At 38.0% G+C, this 12,687-nt stretch overlaps 1 long non-coding RNA gene across 1 annotated transcript in view; it reads left to right on the top strand.

Annotated features, from left to right (window-relative positions):
* The window catches only part of LOC129637115 (uncharacterized), a 70,856-nt gene extending 60,143 nt beyond the window's left edge, over positions 1-10,713 (top strand). The window contains exon 3 of the long non-coding RNA XR_008707341.1: positions 10,080-10,713. This is a non-coding gene — a long non-coding RNA (uncharacterized LOC129637115). The remainder of the gene's footprint in view (positions 1-10,079) is intronic.
* The last annotated feature ends 1,974 nt before the right edge of the window (positions 10,714-12,687 follow it).

Raw genomic sequence — 12,687 nt, 5'->3', positions numbered from 1 at the left:
CTATGGAAAATTATTTACCTTACTTAATCTTTGTTTTCTAATCTACAAAATGAGAAAAACTTTAGAAAGTGTCTCATAAAGTTATTGAGAGAATAACATAAGGTGCTGTGCTTCACATATTTAACATAAGATGCTGTGCTAAGGGATCAGTAACTTTTTTTAATTCCCATGAATTCTTCAAACCAGAACATCATAATATTAAACCTAGTTGTCAAATAAGTTAAATAAATCTCAAGAAGTAGGCTTAATCATTTACAGAAAAATAGTATTTTCCAAAATATTGCTCTTCTACTACATGAATGCATGCATGCTAAGTCGCTTCAGTCATGTCCAACTCTTTGTGACTGAATGGGCTGTAGCTGCTTTGTCCACAGGATTATCCAGGAAAGAATACTGAAGTTGCTTGCCATGCGCTCCTCTAGGGGATCTTCCCTATCCAGGGATCAAACCTGCATTTTTTAAGTCTCCTGCATTGGCAGGTGGGTTCCTTATCACTAGAGCTACCTGGGAAGCCCCGTACCAGTATATATCCCATGTTAAATATTCTTGAAATATGACACTAACTTTCTTCAGATTGAGAGCTAGAGGTCTGAGTTTTCTCCCCTCAGGTACACTTTGTAATTGTGTTGACCAGTACAGTAGAGCAGAACCAATGCTACCTGACTCCCAAGACTAATTCTAAGCAGTCATCATAGTTCTGTGTGGTTCTCTCTCACAGAACAAGCACCACTGGATCCCTGGGCCAACACATAAAATGTCTGGTTCCCTGAAGTTTCTGTGCTGAAGGTATCACACGGAGAGACCACATAAAGATTGGGCTGTCCAAAAAGCCCCAGTCTTTTGTAGTCTCTAACTATTTGTGTTATCCCAACATCAACTGTCAGACATGTGGTGAGTGAACATTCAGATGACTTTATCCTCTGCTTTTGAGCCACTATGCAGAGTAAAGGCAAGCTGCCCATGCCAAGTACTACCCAAATCAGAGATTCATTAGCAAATTAAATAATTGGTGTTTCATATTACTAACACTGGGAGTGATTTGACACATAGCCATAGTAACTGGAATAATATCTAGTGTTTAAAATGTTTACTTATATGGCCATTGATTTTCCGAAAAAAAAGTTCAGCCTCCTTAATTTAGATTTCTAATTCAAATGTTTAATCAAAGATCCCAAACTTATTATTTTTTTTCAAATGCTGCTATTTTAATTTGCTGATATATATGAAATTTTCTTGCTTTGGTAAAACTTGAATTCATCAGGAACTATCATTTCTAATATATAAATGTACTATTTGAGTTGTTTATAATATCTATTATTAATATTGAAAGTTATTTGAAATTCAGTGCAAATCTAATATCTTATAATCCTGGATCAAAGAGTAAAGATCAAAACAAAACTAATTCACATACTTGAAACTTTCATTCTATGGTTCTTACCTATCAGCTTCAGCGATTCAAAATTGATTGTGTTAAGTGTCAAGTGCAGAGTCTTAGAGCCATTTCGTGTATGACCCTTTGGATATTCAGTCAGTTCAGTTCAGTTCAGTCGCTCAGTTGTGTCCGACTCTTTGCGACCCCATGAATCGCAGCATGCCAGGCCTCCCTGTCCATCACCAACTCCTGGAGTTCACCCAGACTCACGTCCATTGAGTCAGTGATGCCATCCAGCCATCTCATCCTCTGCCTTCACCTTCTCCTCCTGCCCCCAATCCCTCCCAGCATCAGAGTCTTTTCCAGTGAGTCAACTTTTCACGTGAGGTGGCCAAAGTACTGGAGTTTCAGCTTCAGCATCATTCCTTCCAAAAATCCCAGGGCTGATCTCCTTCAGAATGGACGGATTGGATCTCCTTGCAGTCTAAGGGACTCTCAAGAGTCTTCTCCAACACCACAGTTCAAAACCATCAATTCTTTGGCGCTCAGCCTTCTTTACAGTCCAACTCTCACATCCATACGTGACCACAGGAAAAACCATAGCCTTGACTAGACGGACCTTTCTTGTCAAAGTAATGTCTCTGCTTTTGAATATGCCATCTAGGTTGGTCATAACTTTCCTTCCAAGGAGTAAGCGTCTTTTAATTTCATGGCTGCAGTCATCATCTTCAGTGATTTTGGAGACCAAAAAAATAAAGTCTGACACTGTTTCCCCATCTATTTCACATGAAGTGAGGGGACTGGATGCCATGATCTTCGTTTTCTGAATGTTGAGCTTTAAGCCAACTTTTTCATGCTACACTTTCACTTTCATCAAGAGGTTTTTTAGTTCCTCTTCACTTTCTGCCATAAGGGTGGTGTCATCTGCATATCTGAGGTTATTGATATTTCTCCCGGCAATCTTGATTCCAGCTTGTGCTTCTTCCAGCCCAGCGTTTCTCATGATGTACTCTGCATATAAGTTAAATAATCAGGGTGACAATATACAGCCTTGATGGACTCCTTTTCCTATTTGGAACCAGTCTGTTCTTCCATGTCCAATTCTAACTCTTGCTTCCTGACCTGCATACAAATTTCTCAAGAGGCAGATCAGGTGGTCTGGTATTCCCATCTTTTTCAGAATTTCCCACAGTTTATTGTGATCCACACGGTCAAAGGCTTTGGCATAGTCAATAAAGAAGAAATAGATGTTTTTTCTGGAACTCTCTTGCTTTTTCCATGATCCAGTGGATGTTGGCAATTTGATCTCTGGTTCCTCTGCCTTTTCTAAAACCAGCTTGAACATCAGGAAGTTCATGGTTCACGTATTGCTGAAGCCTGGCTTGGAGAATTTTGAGCATTACTTTACTAGCATGTGAGATGAGTGCAAATGTGCAGTAGTTTGAGCATTCTTTGGCATTGCCTTTCTTTGGGATTGGAATGAAAACGGACCTTTTCCAGTCCTGTGGCCACTGCTGAGTTTTCCAAATTTGCTGGCATATTGAGTGCAGCATTTTCACAGAATCATGTTTCAGGATTTGAAATAGCTCAACTTGAATTCCATTAGCTCCACTAGCTTTGTTCATAGTGATGCTTTCTAAGGCCCACTTGACTTCACATTCCAGGATGTCTGGCTCTAGGTCAGTGATCACACCATCGTGATTATCTGGGTCGTGAAGATCTGTATTTCAAAAGGGAAAACTGAAAATATACATTGATAAAGAATATATATTTTTCCTTTCTTTTAAAATCTTTTATTGAGCAAATCAAATAAAATATTTGAAGAACTGAAATTTAAAGTTGGAGGGGAAATGCTAATGCTTTGAAACAATGTTTTAAAAAGTCAAAGTAGAATTTGTCTCTTGGAAAAGTAGAGGAAGGACTAATCAAATTTGCCATCAGTTCAGTTGAGTTTAGTCTCTCAGTCGTATCCAATTCTTTGCCACCCCATGAATTGCAGCGCGCCAGGCCTCCCTGTCCATCACCAACTCCCGGAGTTCACCCAGACTCACTTCCATCGAGTCAGTGATGCCATCCAGCCATCTCATCCTCTGTCGTCCCCTTCTCCTCCTGCCCCCAATCCCTCCCAGCATCAGAGTCTTTGTCAATGAGTCAACTCTTCGCATGAGGTGGCCAAAGTACTGGAGTTTCAGCTTTAGCATCATTCCTTCCAAAGAAATCCCAGGGCTGATCTCCTTCAGAATGGAGTGGTTGGCTCTCCTTGCAGTCCAAGGGACTCTCAAGAGTCTTCTCCAACACCACAGTTCAAAAGCATCAAGTCTTTGGCATTTAAAAATAACTTCCAAAGAAGTCATATTTTAAAGAAATCGAGACACATTTTTAAATATTGCTATCTAAGTAAATCATGAAGTCTTTTTCAGCACTGCTACCCTGAGTTCAATTCTTCTTGTTTTTTCCTTTTAAATCTACATGTTTCTAAATATATAATGCAGATTGTTGATAATAGTTTTCACTGTATCCTTCGGCTTGTGCGTTATTGGACCAAACACAGATCTCACATTAACTCAGGAAAATGAAAATATGGTGGTAGAGTAGAAAAACCAAAATGATCAATAAAATGGAGGAAGCATTCTCTAAGGAGAGGCCATGGAGAGTCAGGACTTTGAACAAAACGAAAAAAATTCTGAGAAATAGTTTCACTCCAAGGCTTGAAGTCATCAAATATAAGTTAAATTCTGTCAGTTTTGTGGCTCTGTGAGGAATTTAAAGTAAGAAAGTTGATATTTAAACTTATTGTTGATGGTGGTGGTATTAGAAAGTGCACATTTTAGGGATTAGGAGCCAGACTCTGAGTCTTAATTCTGAGACTTATTTGATTTTGTTCAGTCCTGTCATAGATTTCAATTCAAGGGGGGGTGTATTAACAAATCTTTTCCTGTGGTAAAAGTTGCTGTGGTAGGAGAGATCTGAATCTCCTAACATTTATTGGATGTGTAGTTTGGTGGGGAAGGAAGTCTATAACTTGATTATGTTCTCAGGAGATCTGTTATTATCTCAAGTTTAAGAACAATCCATGATCTCTTTCAGAGCAATCATTGGACATGGCAAAACTATCAGGTAATTTTAGGCTACAGAAATAGAGAGTATTTACATTTTCAGCTAAATATGCCATTAAATTCATTGATATGCATAGGGCAAGTCATAGAGAAAAATCAGAGATACTGAAGCTTATTGATAACTTTGTGACTTATGTAAATGAAAGGCAATATTGCAATCCAACCTTGGTATTATAGCAATGGAATGTTCCCGTCTATGTGTACACTCTAACTGTAAAGATAATGACTACTGTAGCATGGATGAGAAGAATCTGAAACAGACAAATAGTGGGCACCCTGTAATAATCTCACTAGATGTTTAGTGAAATTTTAATCAAAAAGTTCACAATCTGTGTTCCCCAGAATTTGTTGAGACACTGTGGCTGGCTCTGTTTTCATTCTCAAAGGCTGATCCTTATGTGCCTATTGAGATACACATTCTCTTTGAAAGCCTTTCTGATTCTTTGGATGAGGTCCTAATTTCTGGTATGTCTCTAATCTGCTACCGAGTAATCCGTCCTAAAGGTAAGAAATGCTGTGCAATTATTGCTAAGCCACTCTCTGATATAAAACTCAAATTTTCCAATTTTCTGATTTATAAGAAGTGTATGTTGCAGTATTTCAATATATTTTTAAAGATATCTGTTGTCAAAGGCAAAGAAGACTATACAAGTTTCTTACAAATAAAGGAGAGAGACAAGAACTCATTTTGATTTCAACTTTGTTGAAACAAAGGGTAAAAGATCCTTTAAACGCCGAAGCTGGGAAGGATGACAAGTCATTTGTACTTGTTAATTGGCCTGTCTAAAGAAAAAACAAAATGGGCTTCCCAGGTGGCTCAGTGGTAAAGAGTCTGCCTGCCAACGCAGGAGACCACAAGGGACCTCAGTTCAATCCCTGGGTCAGGAAGATCTTCTGGAGTAGGAAACGTCAACCAGCTCCAGTATTCTTGCCTGGAAAATTCCATGGACAGAGAAGTCTGGTGGACAACAGTCCACGAAGTTGTAACGCGCTGGACACAACTGAGCGACCAAGGATGCACACAAAGAAAAACTTTCTCCTGTCTTCAAGAGAGAAGATAGTTTCAAAACTTGGTGCAAGTTAACCTCCAGTTAGGCTTCTACCCATCCAGAGAGACTTAGAAATAGGAGCTCTATCTCCCTTGATGATTACAATTCAAAAGGATGACTCCCAGCTCCTTGCATAAGACATTCCTCAGTTGTAAAACTGGCAAGAGGCTTTTAAGAAGATTTACATCTCAGAGGGGCAGAGAAAGAATTGACAATGAAGTTTTCTAATGTAAATGCTCTAAAAAAGGAAGGCCAGGTCCTAAAGTGAGAAAGAAGCCTAACTAAAATTATAGTCAAGCTAGAGGAAATGCTAAGACTGCCTTGGTCCCTGTCAAGCTTTCAAAATGCACCTTACTTTGTTCATATGTCACATAATTACAGAATCAATTACAGAATCACTGACTGCCCTAAGATGTTAATAAGAAGTTACTATTCAGCTCAAGCTGTTCAAAAAAGAATACATTTGAATCAGTTCTAATGAGGTGGATGAAACTGGAGCCTATTATACAGAGTGAAGTAAGCCAGAAAGAAAAACACCAATACAGTATACTAACGCATATATATGGAATTTAGAAAGATGGTAACAATAACCCTGTGTATGAGACAGCAAAAGTGACACTGATGTATAGAACAGTCTTATGGACTCTGTGAGAGAGGGAGAGGGTGGGAAGATTTGGGAGAATGGCATTGAAGCATGTAAAATATCATGTATGAAACGAGTTGCCAGTCCAGGTTCGATGCACGATACTGGATGCTTGGGGCTGGTGCACTGGGACGACCCAGAGGGATGGAATGGGGAGGGAGGAGAAAGGAGGGTTCAGGATGGGGAACACATGTACACCTGTGGCGGATTCATTTTGATATTTGGCAAAACTAATACAGTTATGTAAAGTTTAAAAATAAAATAAAATAAAAAAAAAGTGATGAACAGTAAAAGTACTATTTTTTCACAGAGGGCAATATGAAATTTACATTCTGCCATTATAATAGATTTTCTTTTTGTCCAGAAGTTTATGTTAAAATATTCTACAAGTATTTATGTGAACTTTTAGTCATTGTGCATTTTGTATTATTTCTAAAGCACATTTGAAACAAGTACATTAATGCAACCTGTTTATTTTAGTATATCTGATTCATAACAAAAAGTGTAGTCATTTATCTTGACATCTTATACAGAGCATCTGTATACTTATACATATTTTGTTTTAATCATAGTGCATGACCTGCTTATTCAACAAAATGCTCAGAATTGACTATACCACATTTTGGAGACCATTTTCTTCTTCTATGTATTGTTTTTGGGGCTTTCTGATTCATCTGTTATCCACATTACTCACATTGTGCCAAGAGCAATTACAAGCCGTGCTCTCTAGCCAAGGACCTTGGTGCAGAAGTAACCCCTTGACAGTGAATCTCTACATTAGTGACAATAAGAAGGTGACATCTAATTTTGACAATTAAAGGCACTGTGTAACAGGTCACATTTTCTCCTAGATGAGCTGAGCAAGGGCACTGAAAGGTAAAATTTAGTAGGATAAAATAAAACATGAAATACAAAGCTTCATCCACAAAGAGGATAATGTGCCAGTCCATTTCTTTATAGTTCTGTACTTCATGTGGTACTCCTAAGCAAAGAAAGAGATTCTCACTGCTCAAATGACCCTCAGAGATGCCCTGGAGGTCTCTGGGCATCTCTGGACCCAGGCTTTGTGCTTCTACATTAATCATCATTGGTTATTGACTATCGTGGGTGGGGTACCCTTGAACAAGGTAACTCCTGCCTCCTCAGGGAGATTTGTGAGAGGGACTAAGCTGTAAACCACAGTACCTAACACTCCCATCTGCTGTGGGAATAAATGCTTCCACACTGCAAGAGAATCTGAATGATACAGTACAGCATCCACTATAGTTCACTGTTTGTGACTTGTTTTATATAAGGGACCAGTTTTGCTAGAATTCTGATTAACCTTTATCCTGGGACAAATTGTAAGTAGAAGGTAAGTAGGACATATAAAGTCTCAGAAGCTGCAACTGATATTCATCATTCCCTTCTTCTAATACCCATTCTAGTTCCTTCATCCTAAGTTGGTACCTGCACTTACATATTGTTTTACTCTATAATCCCTAAGGAGTCTGAATCACTGATCTCCATGAACTTTATCTCTTCAAAGTTAGTGAGAGTATTGCCAAAAATTCTGTATATGGCCAAATGTACATTCCCTATCTCCACTATCTACTGACAGCCTTAAATTCTCTTCTGCTTTTTCTGTCTGTCTCGATTTTCATCCCAGTTATAACATAGTGTTCTTGATTTGGTGTTCCAAGGGGATAACACATAAATTGTAAGTCTTCTTGAGGTATGGAACTTGAAAGAGCCATATTTGGAGTCAAAATCTGTCACAGAGTCCTTTCATATTTAGTGGGACATAAAATAGATGCCCCCTCTTGGTGATGAGAGAAGTAGCAAAGACACATTGTAAGGGAACATGAAAGCAATTGTAGCCATCTTTTGAACAATGTGTCACACATTCTTTCACATGATTTGAATTGGAGCAAGTATCTTTATACTGTATCATCCAGTCATGGGGTATGAGCTGCTGCCAGCAATGGGATATAACCTTGGTAGAAGTAGCTTCTTCTGGCTAAAAGCAATTTCCACAGAGAGACTCAACTTTGAGCTATCAGAAGCCAAAAGTTCCAGCAATTTGGGTAAGGAGAGTCTCACCCCTAAGGTAGAGATTTGGTAATCACAATTCACCATACAGAAAGCACTACATATCCTGATTTGTACACTCTATAAATAGTTTACAGGCTCCCCAGGTGGCTCAGTGTATAAAAAAATCCACCTGCAATGCAGGAGACACAGTCAGATGTGAGTTCGATTCCTGGGTAGGGAAGATCCCCTGGAGGAGGGCATGGCAACCCACTCCAGTATTGTTGCCTGGAGAAATGCATGAACAGAGGAACCTGGAGGGCTAGAGTCCATAGGATCTCAAAGACTTGGACATGACTGAAGTGACTTAGCATGCACACACACATATTTTACAGGTTCAAGTATAATCATTACACTAATGAAAGAAGGATCAAACTCTTTTGCTCTGACACACATGATATACCATCTTACGTATTTTGGAGTTTCTTGATCCACTACTTAAATCTACTTGCTATCTTGTCTATAGGCAAGACTTTAAGATCCAAGACAACTATTCCCTTTTCTAAGAACCCTATTCTGTTCTGTTTCCAGATAGAATGAAATCACTTATTCATAGCCCATCTATCATGGTATCAGTGATCCCTACAAACCTGTATGTGTGCTTCCTTGGGTTTCCAACTATATTATAAACACTTGGAAAACTGTATTGTTTTACTCCTGTTTCCCAATCCTAAGGTTTAGCACAGTGCTTATTGTGATGTGCATACCCTAAGGAGGCTCCCATGATTCTTGCCACTTAATATTTATGTCTGTGTGTAATTTTTTCCCCTTGAGTGTAGGCAGGACCTGTGATCTGCATCTAACAAAATATTACAAGATTGATGGTGTATCAACCCAGGGATTTTGTTACATGGCAAAAGTGAAGTGATTTTGCACATATAATTAAGGTTGACTTTTTAATCAGTTGACTTTGAGTTAGTCAAAAGAGATAATTTCTTGGGTAGGCCTGGTGTAATTAGGTGAGATTATAAAAGAGAGTCTAGGCCGTTCCTGAAGTTGTTACTTGAAGAAGCAGAAACTTTTGCTTGCCATTGCTGCCTGAAGAAGCAAGCTGTCATGAATTGTATAGCCATAAGGAAATGCATTTTGCCAGCAACCTGAGGGAGTTTAGGAATGGACCCTTCCCTGGTTGAATGTCCAGATAAGAACACATTGATTTCAGCTTTGTGAGACCCTAAACAGAGAACCGCCCCCCACCCCCCCGCAAGTCAGGCCCAGATTCTTGATCCATGGGAGCTATGAGATAATAAATATGCTTTATTTTATGCCATTAAGTTTATGGTCATTTGTTATGCAGTAGTTTATGTGTAGGATAAATATATGTAATACATATATGCAATGAACAGTAAAATTTTCAATATAAAGATAGATAGAAAGATAGATCAATGAAACATGAAAGATGGTGCAACTTATCTATCAGCATCTTCAACCCCCAACCCTGTCCCCTCATGAAGCAATTGTGCCAAGAAAGTTTGAGTGAACTTGCTGTGGACAAATTAGTGATAAAATTAGGATTTAAGCACAGTTTTATTAATGATTAATTAAGCTCAGCATATAATATCATATTCCCTCTCCATTTGAGAATAAATGGAATTATTTTTAAAATAATAAAACCATGAAAAGTACTGTATTATCTCTTTTTGCAGAAGTTTCCATTGACTTCTTATTCATTAAGCAATCAATTTGAGTGATACTGAGAGCAAGGCAGGGAATGAATTACACTAAAATAAATATGTTAGGTCATAGTATCTTACTTCAGAGAAGCTGTAATTTAACTTGTGTAGGTAAGAATTCTTCCTTATGACTTGTATTCTATTTCCCTTTTACAGCCATCACTAAAGGGATTGTGAGAGATAATTTGGTTATCTCTTCTACTGAAGGAAGAGGTGCTCTACTGCTGCTGCTGCTGCTGCTAAGTTGCTTCAGTCGTGTCCGACTCTGTGCGACCCCATGGACGGCAGCCTACCAGGCTTCTCCGTCCATGGGATTCTCCAGGCAAGAACACTGGAGTGGGTTGCCATTTCCTTCTCCAATGCATGAAAGTGGAAAGTGAAAGTGAAGTTGCTCAGTCGTGTCCAACTCTTAGCGACCCCATGGACTGCAGCCTACCAGGCTCCTCCATCCATGGGATTTTCCAGGCTACAGTCCTGGAGTGGGGTGCCATTGCCTTCTCCCCACCAGTGCTCTAAGTCACTCTCATTAAAAGTGCTTGTCAGAAATGGAACATTGTGTATTATTACATCTTATGCTGATTTCTACTGGTAGAAATGTAGTTTCCTTCCTTAAGGAAAAAACAAAAAAAAAAACTTGACAAAGAATATTTTTTTATTTTCTGAGTTTTTTCTGCATCTACTTTTTTTTCCTTCCTTGCCCTTATAGCTTTCTCACTCCTCCTACATTATTTTTTCTGATGGAATTAACAGGTAAATTTATCATTCAAAATACCATTAACATTATTGACATTTACCCTCTAATTTTGAAAATTTGATATATATATATATATATCTATCATATATACATATATATATATAAAATTGTAAATTTATCATTCAAAATACCATTAACATTATTGACATTTACCCTCTAATTTTGAAAATTTGATATATATATATATATCATACATACATATATATATATAAAATTGTAATTATGATAAGAATGTAATGTAATTGACTGTAATGTAATGTAATACATGTAATTAAACATGCATATTTCTAAAATAATTTTCTTGCCTTCTTTTGCTTTATTAATTCAAATAATCAGATAATACTCTCTGATAATACTATCTGATTATTTGAGCTACCCACTCTGTATTCTTGGGATTCCCAGGTAGCTCAGCTGGTAAGGAATCGGCCTGCAATGCTGGAGACCTGGGTTTGATCCCTGTGTTGGGAAGATACCCTGGAGAAGTGAAGAGTCCATGGGGTTGCAAAGAGTCAGACATGATTGAGTGACTTTCATTTTCACTTTGAATCAGATATTGCTATTAATCATAGTTCTTTTAAAAGAAATATTTTATTCATTCCAATAAAGTATATCAAAGATATAAATTTGATTTTCATAATAACAAGCACAAAGAGAAAGGGGCTATCAAACTGATTTAAAAGAATATGGTGAAAGTAAGAAAAATAATTTAAAAATTCAGAGTTTTTATGTAATCAACTCAGTAAAATCCATGAAGCACACACAAACTTTTTTTTTTCAATTTACTGTAAAATATAATTTAATATGAAAGGGAATTCTACACTAATTCAAATTAAATTTGAAACATTAATTACGTACCTACCAGGCCTATCCAGAAAAACATCTATTTCTGCTTTATTAACTATGCCAAAGCCTTTGACTGTGTAGATCTAAACAAACTGTGGAAAATTCTTCAAGAGGTGGGAATACTAGACCACCTTACCTGCCTCCTGAGAGATCTGTATGCAGGTCAAAAAGCAACAGTTAGAACTAGACATGGAACAATAGATTGGTTCCAAAGCAGGAAAAGAGTACATCAGGGTTGTATATTGTCACCCTGCTTATTTAACTTATATGCAGAGTACATCATGTGAAATGCCGGGCTGGATGAAGCACAAGCTGGAATCAATATTGCTGGGAGAAGTATAAATAACTTCAGGTACGCAGAAGACACCACCCTTATGGCAGAAAGTGAAGAAGAATTAGAAGCCTCCTGATGAAAATGAAAGAAGAGAGTGAAAAAGTTGGCTTAAAGCTCAACATTCAGAAAACTAAGATCATGGCAGCATCTGGTCCCATCCTTTTATGGCAAATAGATGGACAAACAATGGAAATATTTACAGACTTTATATTTTTGGTCTCCAAAATCCCTGCAGATGGTGACTGCAGCTGTGAAATTAAAAGACATTTGCTTCTTGGAAGAAAAGCTATGACCAACCTAGACAGCATATTAAAAAATAGAGACATTACTTTGCCAACAAAGATCCATCTAGTCAAGGTTGTGGTTTTTCCAGTGGTCATGTATGGATGTGAGAGTTGGAGTATAAAGAAAACTGAGCATCAAAGAATTGATGTTTTTGAACTGTGGTGTTGGAGGAGACTCTTGAGAGTCCCTTGGACTGCAGTGAGATCAAACCAGTCAATCCTAAAGAAAATCAGTTCTGAATATTCATTGCAAGGACTGATGCTGAAAATGAAACTCCAATACTTTGGTCACCTGATGCGAAGAACAGACTTGTTGGAAAAGACCCTGATTCTGGGAAAGACTGAAGGCAGGAGGAGAAGGGGATGACAGGATGAGATGGTTGGATGGCATCACTGACTCGATGGACATGAGTTTCAGTAAGCTTCGGGTGTTGGTGATGGACAGGGAAGCTTGGTATGACACGATCCATGGGGTCACAAAGAATTAGACATGACTGAGTGACTGAACTGAACTGCACTGAGGCCTATCCTTTCTATATATAATGAAAT

This window comes from Bubalus kerabau, chromosome 22 (genome assembly GCF_029407905.1).
Source record: "Bubalus kerabau isolate K-KA32 ecotype Philippines breed swamp buffalo chromosome 22, PCC_UOA_SB_1v2, whole genome shotgun sequence".
NCBI classification, from domain to species: domain Eukaryota; kingdom Metazoa; phylum Chordata; class Mammalia; order Artiodactyla; family Bovidae; genus Bubalus; species Bubalus kerabau.
This window is presented reverse-complemented; position numbering and strand designations above follow the sequence as displayed.